The sequence below is a fragment of the Typopeltis vanoorti genome, chromosome 8 (genome assembly GCF_054136105.1).
Source record: "Typopeltis vanoorti isolate ZY-2024b chromosome 8, IOZ_Tvanoo_1.0, whole genome shotgun sequence".
Classification (NCBI taxonomy): Eukaryota; Metazoa; Arthropoda; class Arachnida; order Uropygi; family Thelyphonidae; genus Typopeltis; species Typopeltis vanoorti.
Genome location: NC_143556.1, coordinates 67,501,197 through 67,515,704, shown reverse-complemented (window position 1 = coordinate 67,515,704; position 14,508 = coordinate 67,501,197). Strand labels below are relative to the sequence as shown.

At 36.8% G+C, this 14,508-nt stretch overlaps 1 protein-coding gene across 2 annotated transcripts in view; it reads right to left on the bottom strand.

Moving 5' to 3' along the window:
* The window catches only part of LOC150104070 (uncharacterized), a 252,455-nt gene that overhangs the window by 119,702 nt on the left and 118,245 nt on the right, over positions 1-14,508 (bottom strand). The window lies entirely within an intron of this gene.

Below are 14,508 nucleotides of genomic sequence, written 5' to 3'. Positions count from 1 at the left end.
ATCTAAAACAAGTTAGTAAAACCCAATGACTCTCCTATGGATGTGTTTCAAGATGTTGTGTGTGTGTGTGAGGGGGGGGGGGGCATCGTTTGAAAAAACCAACCTTTTAAACTAGGACTGATGATATCCTAAAATGCAAGAAAATATTTCTGCTACTAATGGCTCACACAAAAAGTTAAGCGAGTTTGAGTGCGGTCAGTAGTTGGAAGGGAATCAATCATTTGATGCTGTAGGCACACTCTCCCTTGACAGGTCTTTGGACTACCTGAAAGTGTCACATAACAATAATAATATAAATATCCATGTCATCAGAGAAAATACCCAAAGCATGGGAATGATTTTTCCATGAGGCTTAGTCCTCTCCCCGGCTTTAATATCTTTATCAGTAATTTCTAATAATAAGTTGCAAGTTTATAAATGCTCTCACCACTCAAGAATCTTCTTTCCAAAATCTTGAAACAACTCTTAATAAGTATAGAAAAAACAATGGATTATTTTCTGAAGTAGTGCCTTAAAAAACAAATCCCTTCAAGCAACTTACAGTTCTTTTCATCTGAATAAAGAATTATCCAGAGTTAAACACCAACTCTGCAGTATTAAAAACTAACAATTTTTCCTGTGCTTCCCTCCAGTAAATCTTTCACAGTTTAAATTACCCTCAACATACTTTTTCAAGTTGAAACTTTTTTCAAACTAACATTATCAGTAAGCTAGATAGAACTATGTGACAGCCATGCAGCAACAATCAGAACTACATCACTTACACTTATATACTCAACTCTGAATACTGTGCATCAGTATGGAGAGGAAGCTCTATCCTGGACTTTCATTCACACTTTTACGTGTAGAATCAAATGGCTTCAATTTCTGCAAGGAGTAGACTATGCTATTCAAAGAATAAAAGAATGAGCAACTCAGATCATGCCCATTCACAGAATGAAAGTTTCACCCAGAACTCTCTTTCTGAGAAGATACACTTTTCTTCAACTTTCTTCCCAATAATAATAAAAAAAAAAAAAAAGTCATAAGAATTTATGTGATATTCGAAATAAATTCCTAATTCCTAAATCAAAAGTGAAACTAGATAGATTTAACCCAAGGTATCTAAACAAAAATTCCAATAACTTCTTACAATATGTAATCAAATAACATATACTATAAATAACCATTCCATCTTATTTCAAAATTTAATTCAAATATCTGAAGATTTATTTGTGACCTCATATATTCAGCATTCTTTTCTTAAACTTATAAGTACATGTAAATACTGTAGTGCTGAAGTTAGCTATCTAGCAATGACTGCTAAGGTCAAATCAAACACCAAGATCAATATTCTTACAGAGTTAGAATATTACTGTTAATGACTGGGATTATGCATTATAAATTATTGGATATCGATGTTGAAAACAACTGAAAGTTGTGATACGCTTTGAGGGTGACAAGGGATGAATCAGATATATTTGATTCCTATCCAGTGTTTATGCTACTGACTATGTCAGCAATAAATGTGGGGTCATTATTCTTGGCACATTTCCTTCAGCTGTACCAATTATAAAAATTAATAAAAATATGAAAAAATCCTCGACTTACTCATAACCTCGTGTAAGTGAAAGTCATATATTATTATTAAGAAAGACCTCCAGGGAGTCAGAGACTCATCGAGGGAGGCCACATACTACACACACACACACACCAGCTATTATACTTATTCTTGAATTCATTCACACTGCTTGCACTCACAACATCCAATGGCAATCCATTCCAATCAGGCACCACCCTCTGAGAGAAAAATCTAGCCCTCACACCCTTCTTGGCAGCCTTCATTCTCAGCTTCCAAGGATGCCCTCTTGTCCTTTTCCCCACCCTTCATAACTTGAAAAATTCCATCAATTGAAATCCTGTATGACCCTTTCAGAAATAGGTAAGTCTCAATCATATCACCCCCTTTCTCCTGTTTGCTAGTGTGTGTGTGTGTGTGTATATATATATATATATATATATATATATAAAAATCTCATGATCGACCCCACACACCCACCACCACAGACAGGAAAGTGGCAATTACTAAGATCACATCTTAGTAACCAGGCCTAAACACAAGATTTGAACAAACAACATATGGATATATCAAAAAGTGCCACCATGCAAGTTTCTCAAAGCATTTCCATGGCTTACATCCAAAGGCTATCTGCAATGGAACAAGATTTGCAGAACCCACATGATCAGTGTCATACCTCCAAATAATAGTGATTAGCAATTACTTCCTTACTGTTAAGGGTACTGAGGTAAGGGTAATTAGACAAAAGTTTGATAAATGCCTTCCTTCCATTTTACAGACAGACTCAACAGGCTTGCTTCCTTTCCATGTAGTTAGGGTTGATGCCATATGAATATGACCACTTGTACAGGATGGGTATTAATTCTGGAGTAAAAAAGAAAATACTATCTGGAGCAAGGAACTAGTTAGTATCATGACTATTCAGTTTTTTTTTTTTTTTCTAATGGTCTCCAGATGAAATCCAGAAGACCTGGTAAAGTATACCAGGTGAGCCTGTGAGCACCTTATGTGTATAGTAGGAAGTTTGCCTTGGTGGAGACTCATGTTAGAGGCTTAATGGAGAAAGGATTAATATCAATGCTTCCAATATTTTGCCTGTTATAGAGACATCTTCAGAGACGTACAACAAAACTTACAAAGGCATCACAAAACAAAGCAGAAGACAAGTTCAGAATACCAACAATGTAGGATGTCCCAAATATTTGGCCAAAACATACTGAATTAATTTCTTTCTTTACATAAATGTTTTGAAGTGTGTGCATGTACCTGCACACACTTTTTTTAATCTGTTTAATGAATCCCATCCCCCATAAAACATCTGTGTATAAAATTTAATTCAGTATGCTTTGTCTGAATATTCATTGTTTCAGCAAAATTTCAAACGGAATCTTCGTTACATCCCTACTTACTGGCAAAATTTTTTCATTTACTATTTCACTCAAATGCACTTGCAGCCTCTGTCCAAGTTACTGTTCTTTAACAATTCTGCTGAAGCAGTCCAAGCTAAAAATTAAGTATATATTCATCAAGTCTTAAACTTGACCATCATAATCGCCTCACGGTACAAGTACAGTCCATACTGGGTACAAAAAAAAGAATAATAAATAAAATATTCAAAACACACTTCATATGGGCCAAATCCAAATAAAAACTTGCCTCCTGCTAAAACAGTACTGATGTCTTGACCCTTGCTAAGGCTCTTATATGCAACTTCTGCACTTTCTTGTTTGAATCTCTCTCTCTCTCTCTCACACACACACACTGGTGGGTTATTTTTATTCATAATATCATCATCTAAAGATAAAGCCTCTTGACATCAAAATTTTTTCCCAGTCTTGTCAGTGATTAGTAAAAAAAAACAAGCTCCAGGCTTAATGGAGTGGTGAAAACTGCACAGGGAAATGATTAAAACCAATGTATAATGTTTCGCCTCAGTCAGAGGACACATGTAGGGAGTACAATATAAAATTTAACAAAAAAACAAACTTAGCAGGTAAGTGTAAAGCCCTAACCAGGTATGACAACCTCGAGCATCAGTAGGAAGTCACAGATGTAACACAATATACCTAAGATTTAATGTTTTGCATATTTTGGGAAATTTCGGTAAGCAATGAGACTACCAAATATAATGGAAATTTAATCCTTTATCTAATATACGGCTTCTTCCTCCTGAAACCTCCCAAATGCTTGGTATTAAGAAATCTGTCCCGACTTTTAACATTTTGATTATGTAAAACATAAAAAAAAAATAGCGTTCATTAACTCAGAATTTATTAATACTTTTTAGATGATATTTGTCCACTGGGAGTAGCAATATTAAAGTGAATGCACTGATGACGCAAGCAACTAACATTAAAACCAAATGTAATTTAGATAAATTTAAATAACATCTTTGCCTTTATATATATATTTAAACAGGAATTAACAATGTATCAAAGACATTCCTGCTATTTGACAGTGATCAATGTTTATACCACTCACCCAATCCCAACATTCCACATTTTTGGAAATGGATGTAATCCATATGTTCTTCACATTTTAGATATGAAATAAAATGCTTGACCATGAAGCCATAACATCTGCTCCCAAAGAACTGGCAATGTGTAAATATGATTATAGACTTTTTTTTTTAATGTCTACAATATTGCCATTAGTAACATGCTAAGACTCTCAAAATCAAACATCAATTCCTTATGTCAAAGAATAGTTATTTGACTTTTAAAAATATGTTTCTCCCAACCATCACTTCTTATACCAAAGAGGAAATGAATCTCTGTCTCTTACTGGCAAATACAGAATTCCATGAACAACCATAACATATGGAGCACATTATTTCTAAAAACATGTTAGAATTAAATATTTAATAAGTAAACTTCATATATCAAAGGATACACAACCCTTTGAAAGCAATCAAAGCTCTGTTCTCCCCAAATGTTTTTTCAGCAAAATTCCAATATCCCCAAGTAACTTTCTACATCGATGCGTGCTTCTGCTGATGATTGTACAATGCTCAGGATTGCACTGCTAATACTATGAAGTCACTGCAAAAATTTTAAGTAGCTGATACTACTATTATAAAAAATAAAAAAGCATGAGAGTGTCTAGCCATGCTATCACATACATATACAATATACCAATATGATTTCCTACCACTACTACTGCTCAGAAAAACTTCAGTGATAAGTACAGATGCTAAGTCTCCCCACATTCTTTTGCACTTTGAAATCTCAAAACAATTTTGTTTCCATCCCCACCCCATATAAAAATGTACTCTGAGGGTGACCTAACATTCTAATGATAGTACCCTGATCTAGATATCTTATTCTTAAGCATTTCACCATTTCTTTCTTTCTTTATTTAAACTGTCACTAAATATTTTAACTCTAGGGATGTGCTGCCTTCCTTTAGTCAGCACTATTTAAGTTTCTGAAACTTACAATTTACATTTCATAATAACAATATACTACAAACAGACAAAAAAAAAGGACCTTTACAGTATATTTTCATAATATTTTGCACAGTTCAAATGATGCTAATACCTTTCCAATTATATTTGTTGAAAGTTTTTCCACTTGGTGCCAAGAATTTAAATTTCCAGTTATAGTAAGATTAGATTATTGAAAAGAAAATGAAAGAGTTTGAGAACAGGAATCAAACCTTGGAGATTCAGTAGCAAACTTTGAAGAAAACATTGATTGATTCTACCAGAGAGGCATGTGGTGAGGTTGTCTGCAAGGATAGAAAAATCAGAACTCCCTGGTGGACACAGGAAGTTAAAGAGGCAGTGAAGGAAAAGAAGAAAGCATATCAAAAGTTCCTGGCAAATAAGCCAGCTTGTGCTCTTAGAGAATACAGAGACAAATGCAAGAATGCTAAACACTGTGTAAAACTAGCTAAACAAAAGTCATGGGAGGACTTTGGCAAGAATATAGAAAATAAATATCAAGAAGGTGGCAAAATATTCTGGAGGTTGTTGAAGAAGCTTAGGAATGGAGGAAAGAGTGCTGTAAAAGGAGTTAGAGATGATACAGGTGACATGAAAACAGGAGAAAAAGATATCCTTGAAGTATGGAGTAATTACTTTGAAAAACTGCTAAATGAAACAAGCAGTGATGACAGCACAGTGGTAAAAAACACTCAACAGGCATACATATCCATACTTGAAGTAGAAAAAGCCATCAAAGGCTTGAAATGTGGAAAGGCAGCAGGAGTAGATGATATTTGACCAGAAATGCTGAAGTATGGTGGTATAAAAGTCTTACAGTAGCTGCACTGCATAGTTCTGAAGGCCTGGACTGAGGGACGAATTCCCGATGATTGGAGTAGAGCTCTCATAGTATCCATATATAAAAAGGGAAATAAAACTGAATGTGAGAATTACAGAGGTATTTCCCTACTGAGTGTTCCTGGCAGGATCTATGCAAGTATACTTGAGAAACGGTTGAGAAGAATTGTGGAAGAAAAGCTTGGTGAAGAACAAGCTGGATTCAGGCCAAATAGAGGCTGTCAGGATCAGATCTTCACTTTACGACAAAAATAGTTGAGAAAGCATGGGAATATAACAAAGATCTGTATTTAAGTTTTGTCGATTTGGAAAAGGCATATGACAAGGTGCCAAGAGAGAAGCTATTCAATACGCTGCAGTTATATGGTGTCACTGGGGCATTATATCAAGCAATACTTAGTCTTTATTTGAGTTGTGAGTCAGCAGTTAGAATTGAAGGAAGTACAGGAAGATGGTTTAATGTTAAATCTGGTGTGAGACAAGGATGTACATTATCCCCTCTGTTATTCATTATCTATATGGATCACATTATGAAAGAAAGTGGTATTAAACCTCATATCAAAATTGGAGATATTAATGTCAGCTCTTTGCTTTATGCGGATGATGTTATACTTCTAAATAAATCCGCTACAAGTCTGCAAGATTCTCTGACTAAATTGAATAGCTGTTGTAATAGATATGGTATGAAGGTCAGCAATAAAAAGACAAAGACAATGAAAATAGGCAGAATCATTGAAAATGTCAACTGTGTTGTGAATGGAGAACCTGTGGAACAAGTAAAACATTTCAGTTACTTAGGCACGATTTTTACTGAAGATGGTAAATTAAATATAGAAATAGACAACAGAATCAGCAAAGCTGGTATGGTGGGAAGTCAATTGAATAAATTCATATGGAATAAGAAAGAAATTAGTCGGAACACTAAATTAGCTGTATACAATACAGTGTTCAAACCAGTTTTAACTTATGGATCTGAGAGCTGGGTCAGAAGTAAAACACTTGACCAAAGACTAGAGACTGCAGATATGAGTCCTGAGAAAGATTAGAGGCATGAACAGGTGGCATCAATGGCAATATCATATTAAAAATGAGGATATTAGGAAAGAACTTGACATTGTCAGCATCCAGGAATGCGTTAGCAGAGCTAATCTCAGGTGGTATGGTCACTTAAATAGAATGGGAGAGGAAAGATTAGCAAAACAAGTGTTCTCTGCCAGGTTGGCAGGAAAATGACCCAGAGGAAGACCAAGATATAGGTGGATTGATACGGTACAAAAGTGCCTTAGAGCATAGAAATATAAGATCTGATAATGTTGGAGTCTTGAAAAGTAACAGACTGATTTGGAGGAAAATTGTGGATAGGAAGTTAGTAATGATGTAATTTTTTCATGTAGTACTGACATATCCTGTACACCCCTTGAGGGTACATGGCAGGAATTTGATGAGGAGTTATAGTAAGGCAAAAGCGTATACAGCTCATGATTCATAATTTTCTATAATTTAATTTATTATTCTTATTCATAATAACTTTTAAGCAGTTTTTATGATAATCACCATGAAGGATTAGAAATTTTATCACACTTATTAGCACTACTGGTAGGCTTCAAGGTTAGGTAATTCTCAAACCACTCTAGGAGATAAAGTGAAACCTTTGGCGCAAAGGCCTCCAAAATCTGGTCAACAGTCCATAATTTATGTAAAGGACACATACTCAAAGAGACATGATATTCCTCTGATATGCAAAAGTAACTTGAGAATTTTAATATTACATAGGGTTAATACAAGATGTGAAATATTTAAATACAGAAAATGAAATTATCAAAATTCAAGTCCCATCCCAGTATGTTCTGCAACAAAATATTCCAGTGTATATTAGCATATTTCAAAACTAATAGTATTTAAGATGATTCTCTCTCTCACACACAAGCTATATATATACCTCTATTAAAAAATCACAATGGTGCAACCAGCTAGGAACAATATATGAAATTTATGGTATGAGCTACTAGCACATCCTCGTAGACAGGCTTATACGTTGGTTATGTATTATTAAAACACTTAAGGAATTGAACAACGTAGTTAAGGATATAAATTAAATTAAACTTTAATAAATATTTTCCGATATTTCGGCAAAGGCATCATCACGTTGCCATCTTCTAAAGGAACTTACAAAAAAAAGTTACGTGCACGTAGGCACTACAACACAGAAACTGGTAATGAAGAGATGAAGCTATTGTTCTCCTAACAGTCCTGATGGTGCCCTCTAGCGGGCTAAGTAGGTGTTCTTGGCCGTTGGGCTGAAGGTCTGCTGATGTAGGCCTCCCAAATTTGGGGCAGTTGCATACAACCAAATTTGTTGAGGTTTGGAGAATTTCTTAGGGCTGAGGCTGATTCCATAAAGAGGCTTTCAAATTTGTATTTGCTACGGTGTATCACTGTAGCTTTCTTCCACCGTATTCTGTGGCGTGTATCCAGAGCATGGTCCGCAAGCCAAGAATGACTGTATTTGTGGAAACGGATGTAGTCCTTGTGTTCCGAAATTCTGATATTCGCTGTCCTGCCTGTTTGGCCAAAGTAAGACAGTTTACAATTGCATACAACTGCAAGGGACCTGGTAAACACCAGGTAGGTCTAGGGGAAGTGGTTGGTCATTAGTGGAGCGGATAAGGGATGCCAATTTTCTGTAAGGTTTGTAACAGGAGGTCAGGTCATGTTTTTTTAAGATCTTGGTAATCTTTTCCGAGGTGCCTCGGATGTAGGGAATGGTGATGGATTTAGAGTAATCCTTGTTGTGGAGGGGATCTGTGGTTTGTAGGTTCTAATATTTTTTGGATTTTTTTTTTTTTTTTGGGAGGGGGGGGGGGGTAGCCATTGGCTGAGAAAGTGTTGAGGATGTGATTTAATTCAGTGTTTAGGGCCAAGTCGTTTGAACAGATTAGTTTAGCCCTGTTGTAATTTGTTTTCACTACTCCATATTGCTGTGAGGGGGGGGTCTGTAAACTGAGAAAACCAAGGTTCCATTATGCTTGCGGGTGACTAGTGTATGTCTAGGAAAGGTAGGCTGTTGTTTTCCTCTTTTTCCAGAGTGAATTTGATTCTGGGGTGTTGGTTGTTTAAGTGTGTTAAGAAGGAGAGAAGTGTTTCAGAGCCATGTGGCCAAACAGCGAACACATCATCAACGTCGCGAAGCCATATGGTTGGTTTTGGTGGGGCAGAGGCTAAGGCTTTTTCATCAAAGGTCTCCATAAAGAAATTGGCCAAGGGTGGGGAGAGTGGTGAGCCCATGGCTGTCCCCTCTATTTGTTTGTAGAATTTTCCCTGCCAAACGAAATAGCCTGAGTTCATTGTGAACTGAAATAAGGTTGAGATATCGGGAGAAAATTTAGCTTGGATTAGCTCTAAAGTTTCCTTGAGTGGGACATTTGTAAATAAAGAGGAGACATCAGAGCTGACCATTATGTCAGTATGTTGGAGTGTAAGGTTTTCTATGCTGGCTTTGAAATGGGCTGAGTTTTTTATGTGTCATGGTGTGTTGCCAGTATAGTGTGTGAGCTCTTTGGCCAAATGTTTAGCTAATTTGTATGTGGGGGAATCAATGCCATCCACTATGGGACGTAATGGCACATTTTCTTTGTGTATTTTTGGGAGTCCGTAAATATGAGGGGGTATAGAGTTAAACGGCTTTAATCTGTTGGTAACTTCTACAGGCCAAGAAGTGACTCTCTTAAGGAGCCTGTGAAGTTTTCTAATTTGAGAGTTGGTGGGATTGTAATTGATAGGGAGGTAAGTGGCCCGATCTAATAGAAGAGCATTCAGCTTACCTGTGTAGTCCTTTTGGTTAAGTACTACAGTTGCATTTCCCTTATCCGCTTTGGTGATAACTAATTCTTTATTATTCTTCATTTCCTGTAGAGCTTTATATTCCTTGTTGGATATACTGGTTTTTGGTGGTCTTGCTTTGGAAAGGACAAAGGCTACATCCAGTCTTACACTGTTGGCGACTTGATGTGGAAGGTGGCGGATTCCGCGTTCGAGCTGGATGATAATATCCTCACTAGGTATTTTATTGGGAGCAATGGCGAAGTTGTGTCCACATGATAGCGCGTTGAGTGCTTCAGGGTGACTGAAGAAAGGTTGATTACCGTGTTGGTAGCAAGTTTTGGAAAGACGGTAGAGTTCTTTTTTAATTTTTCGAACTTTTTTATCTGTCGGCCTCGTATTTTTTTAAATTCTTTTTTCGGCAGCGGTACATGAGACGTCATGTAAAATCGACCAAAGTTCGTGGTTCAAAGTGCACGAAAGCTCATCTTCGACGGCACAAATAGCTTCGTTAATGTCCGCTATGAGCGACCGCGTGGCGGTGATTTGTTCGTGTAGCTGTTCGTTATACATTCGGAGAGCTTTTTGTGACACAAACCGGTGCTTGAATTTTACACAGTTCGGGATTACTTTATTACAGTTATCAACAAAGCGGATAAGAGAAATGCAGCTGTAGTACTTAACCAAAAGGACTACACAGGTAAGTTGAATGCTCTTCTATTAGATCAGGCCACTTACCTCCCTATCAATTACAATCCCACCAACTCTCAAATTAGAAAACTTCACAGGCTCCTTAAGAGAGTCACTTCTTGGCCTGTAGAAGTTACCAACAGATTAAAGCCGTTTAACTCTATACCCCCTCGTATTTACGGACTCCCAAAAATACACAAAGAAAATGTGCCATTACGTCCCATAGTGGATGGCATTGATTCCCCCACATACAAATTAGCTAAACATTTGGCCAAAGAGCTCACACACTATACTGGCAACACACCATGACACATAAAAAACTCAGCCCATTTCAAAGCCAGCATAGAAAACCTTACACTCCAACATACTGACATAATGGTCAGCTTTGATGTCTCCCCTTCATTTACAAATGTCTCACTCAAGGAAACTTTAAAGCTAATCCAAGCTAAATTTTCTCCCGATATCTCAGCCTTATTTCAGTTCACAATGAACTCAGGCTATTTCGTTTGGCAGGGAAAATTCTACAAACAAATAGAGGGGACAGCCACGGGTTCACCACTCTCCCCACCCTTGGCCAATTTCTTTATGGAGACCTTTGAAGAAAAAGCCTTAGCCTCTGCCCCACAAAAACAAACCATATGGCTTCGCTACGTTGATGATGTGTTCGCTATTTGGCCACATGGCTCTGAAACACTTCTCTCCTTCTTAACACACTTAAACAACCAACACCCCAGAATCAAATTCACTCTGGAAAAAGAGGAAAACAACAGCCTCCCTTTCCTAGACACACTAGTCACCGGCCAGCCTAATGGAACCTTGGTTTTCTCAGTTTACAGAAAACCCATCCATACAGGCAGATACATTCACCAACAACCCCCCCCCCCCACAACAATATGGAGTAGTGAAAACAAATTACAACAGGGCTAAACTAATCTCTTCAAACGACTTGGCCCTAAACACCGAATTAAATCACATCCTCAACACTTTCTCAGCCAATGGCTACCCCCCCCCCAAAAAATCCAAAAAATATTAGAACCTGCAAACCACAGATCCCCTCCACAACAAGGATTACTCTAAATCCATCACCATTCCCTACATCCGAGGCACCTCGGAAAAGATTACCAAGATCTTAAAAAAACATGACCTGACCTCCTGTTACAAACCTTACAGAAAACTGGCATCCATTATCTGCTCCACTAAAGACCAACCACTTCCCCTAGACCTACCTGGTGTTTACCAGGTCCCTTGCAGTTGTAAACCGTCTTACTTTGGCCAAAACAGGCAGGACAGCGAATATCAGAATTTTGGAACACAAGGACTACATCCGTTTTCACAAATACAGTCATTCTGGGCTTGCGGACCATGCTCTGGATACACGCCACAGAATACGGTGGAAGAAAGCTACAGTGATACACCGTAGCAAATACAAATTTGAAAGACTCTTTATGGAATCAGCCTCAGCCCTAAGAAATTCTCCAAACCTCAACAAATTTGGTTGTATGCGACTGCCCCAAATTTGGGAGGCCTACATCAGCAGACCTTCAACCCAACGGCCAAGAACACCTACTTAGCCCGCTAGAGGGCACCATCAGGACTGTTAGGAGAACAATAGCTTCATCTCTTCATTACCAGTTTCTGTGTTGTAGTGCCTACGTGCACGTAAACTTTTTTTGTAAGTTCCTTTAGAAGATGGCAACGTGACGTTGCCGAAATATCGGAAAATATTTATTAAAGTTTAATTTAATTTATATCTTTAACTACGTTGTTCAATTCCTTAAGTGTTTTAATAATAAATAATAGCACATCTTCTTTCTCATCCATCAGATGATGGGTTGAGTCCCCTATAAACAAATCTTGGACATCTGGCTCTATTTCTAGACATTTCTGTCATCTCTCTGAAGCTCGATAATTGTGACCGTTCCTTTGAAGACTATAAGGAAGTTCTTTTTGGTCTGCCTCTTGATTGTCTTCCTTCAATGATTCTATTCAATATTATATTTGATAATCTATGAAAGCACATTCTCTGGAGAGACCTTTTTTTTTTTTTGGCAAAAAGAGATCAGAACATTCTCGCCTAAGTTGTATCAAAGTCTCTTAGTTTTAATTGTATTTATGATTAAGGTTTGTTCTCCAGAGTTGACTGCTGCATATATATACATAATAATATAAAAAAAAAAAAAAAATAATAATAATAATAATAATAATAATAAATAAAGGGCTTGTCCACAAATTACATGCCATTTCTGATTTTCAGTACACTAAATCCTCATCAGAAATTGTTCTCCATATGTAATGGAGAACAAGATATGTTTATTGTCAAAACCAGTGATTACCTCAACCCATCACAATGTTACATCTTTGTGATGGGTTGAAGATAAATTCAAGTGTAACAATTTATTGCAGAACACAAGATCAAGGAGAATTTATTAACATGTACATGTTGGGCTGTGTTTCGAACCTTATTTCACAACAGCTGGAGCTAGACATATCCTAGTTCAAATATGCTGATTAATAAATGAAGTGCTCTTACCAGTCAATTCAATAAGTAACTACAGAAATGGATGGTTCTGGTAGCTGTACTTAGCAATTTGAATCAATTGTTGTTTACAGGGAGTGCTTAGAGAATATTGTAAAAGAGTCATGATTTAAATCCACAAATTTCTTTACAGAATAAAACTTAATTATAATGGATGGGCAAAGAATTTCTAGGAAGATGAAAATTATCAGATGATTATTACATAATCTGTTTATACTATTCAAAATTTACAAGCAAATTATCAACACATTGAAAGCTGATTTTGAAAGAACTTAAAACAGGAAACTTGAATCATGTCCAAGATATAGTCACAGCTTCTGATTCCAAAGCCAGTAGTGTCACCTTTGTTCAACCCAGCTTTCATTTCTTGTGCACTCAGAAGGCTCTATTTCATTATTAATTCAATCTATTCACTTCTTATCAATAATCAACAAACAATGCAGTTCTTCCCCATGCATCTTGATAAGAAGCCAAGAGATGAAAAACGATGTTCTCTTCCATTTGAAATCTACAACATTCAATTGAATGTTTTATTTTTATTTCTTTACTGGCTTTTTTTTTGCAGAAAGTAATCAGAATAATCTTGTCCAAAATGGATACCAAAGTCTACTAGTTCTGATTAAGGTTTGTGATCTGAAGTTGACTGCTGCTCTATGTCCAACAGTGTTAAATTTTGAACAAAAAGTTCTTTGAGAATTAACCCTCCTCCCCAAAAAAGTATAAACAAATTCCATTATCACCAAACATTCACTTAATTCTGCTTGGGCAACTTCCTATTTTTTTATGCAAAGGACACATACTGGTAACAACTATTTGGTTCATAACAATTCCAGAAATCCAAAATCTGTGATATGCATCAAGCATGTAAATGTCATTACCTTAACATCGAGCCCTATTGATGTAAATATACATTGTTCGCACATGAACCCAGTATCCCATCTATGTATATTTACATCGCTAAATTAAAAATTCCGAAAATAATAATATACGATGAAATTCATTATCAGACTGTACTGTAGTTAAATTTGAACCTCCAGTTTCATTATCCATGAAGATGGTTGACTTATCAATAAAAAATGAATTTATATTAGTATATTGTAACGTCTACCTATCAGCTGCGTAATATATGATCACACATTTCATGCTTATATTACATCGTGCTGTCATAACTCTGTGGGTGCTCCAATCTAAACAACATAAGGGATTCATGACTCTCTTCTTGTGACCTGAGAGATCAGTTTGAAGTTCTGTTACCATGGACAGACCAGGACCCCAGGGGTGTAAAACGGTTCTTGAATGAACATGAATTAAAACAAATGCTTGAGGAAATACTCAATAACGAAGGATCTGAATTAGATGATTGGGAAGACAGTGATCCAGAATGAGAGGAAGCAGATCTCGCTGCAAATGTGAGCAAGTCAAACGATAGTGACGCAGAACTTCGAATGAGGGGTGACCAAATTCAAGTCCTTCCAGCGAGTCGTGTTCGCACACAAGGTTGTGGCGTGCAAGCTTCGGGGAGAAGTTGCAGTCGGCAACCAAAGTTTGCACAGTTGAACTGGAAAAATGAAAGTAGTATGCAAGACACCTTTTTCCATCAGTACCTGATGTATCTTGTGC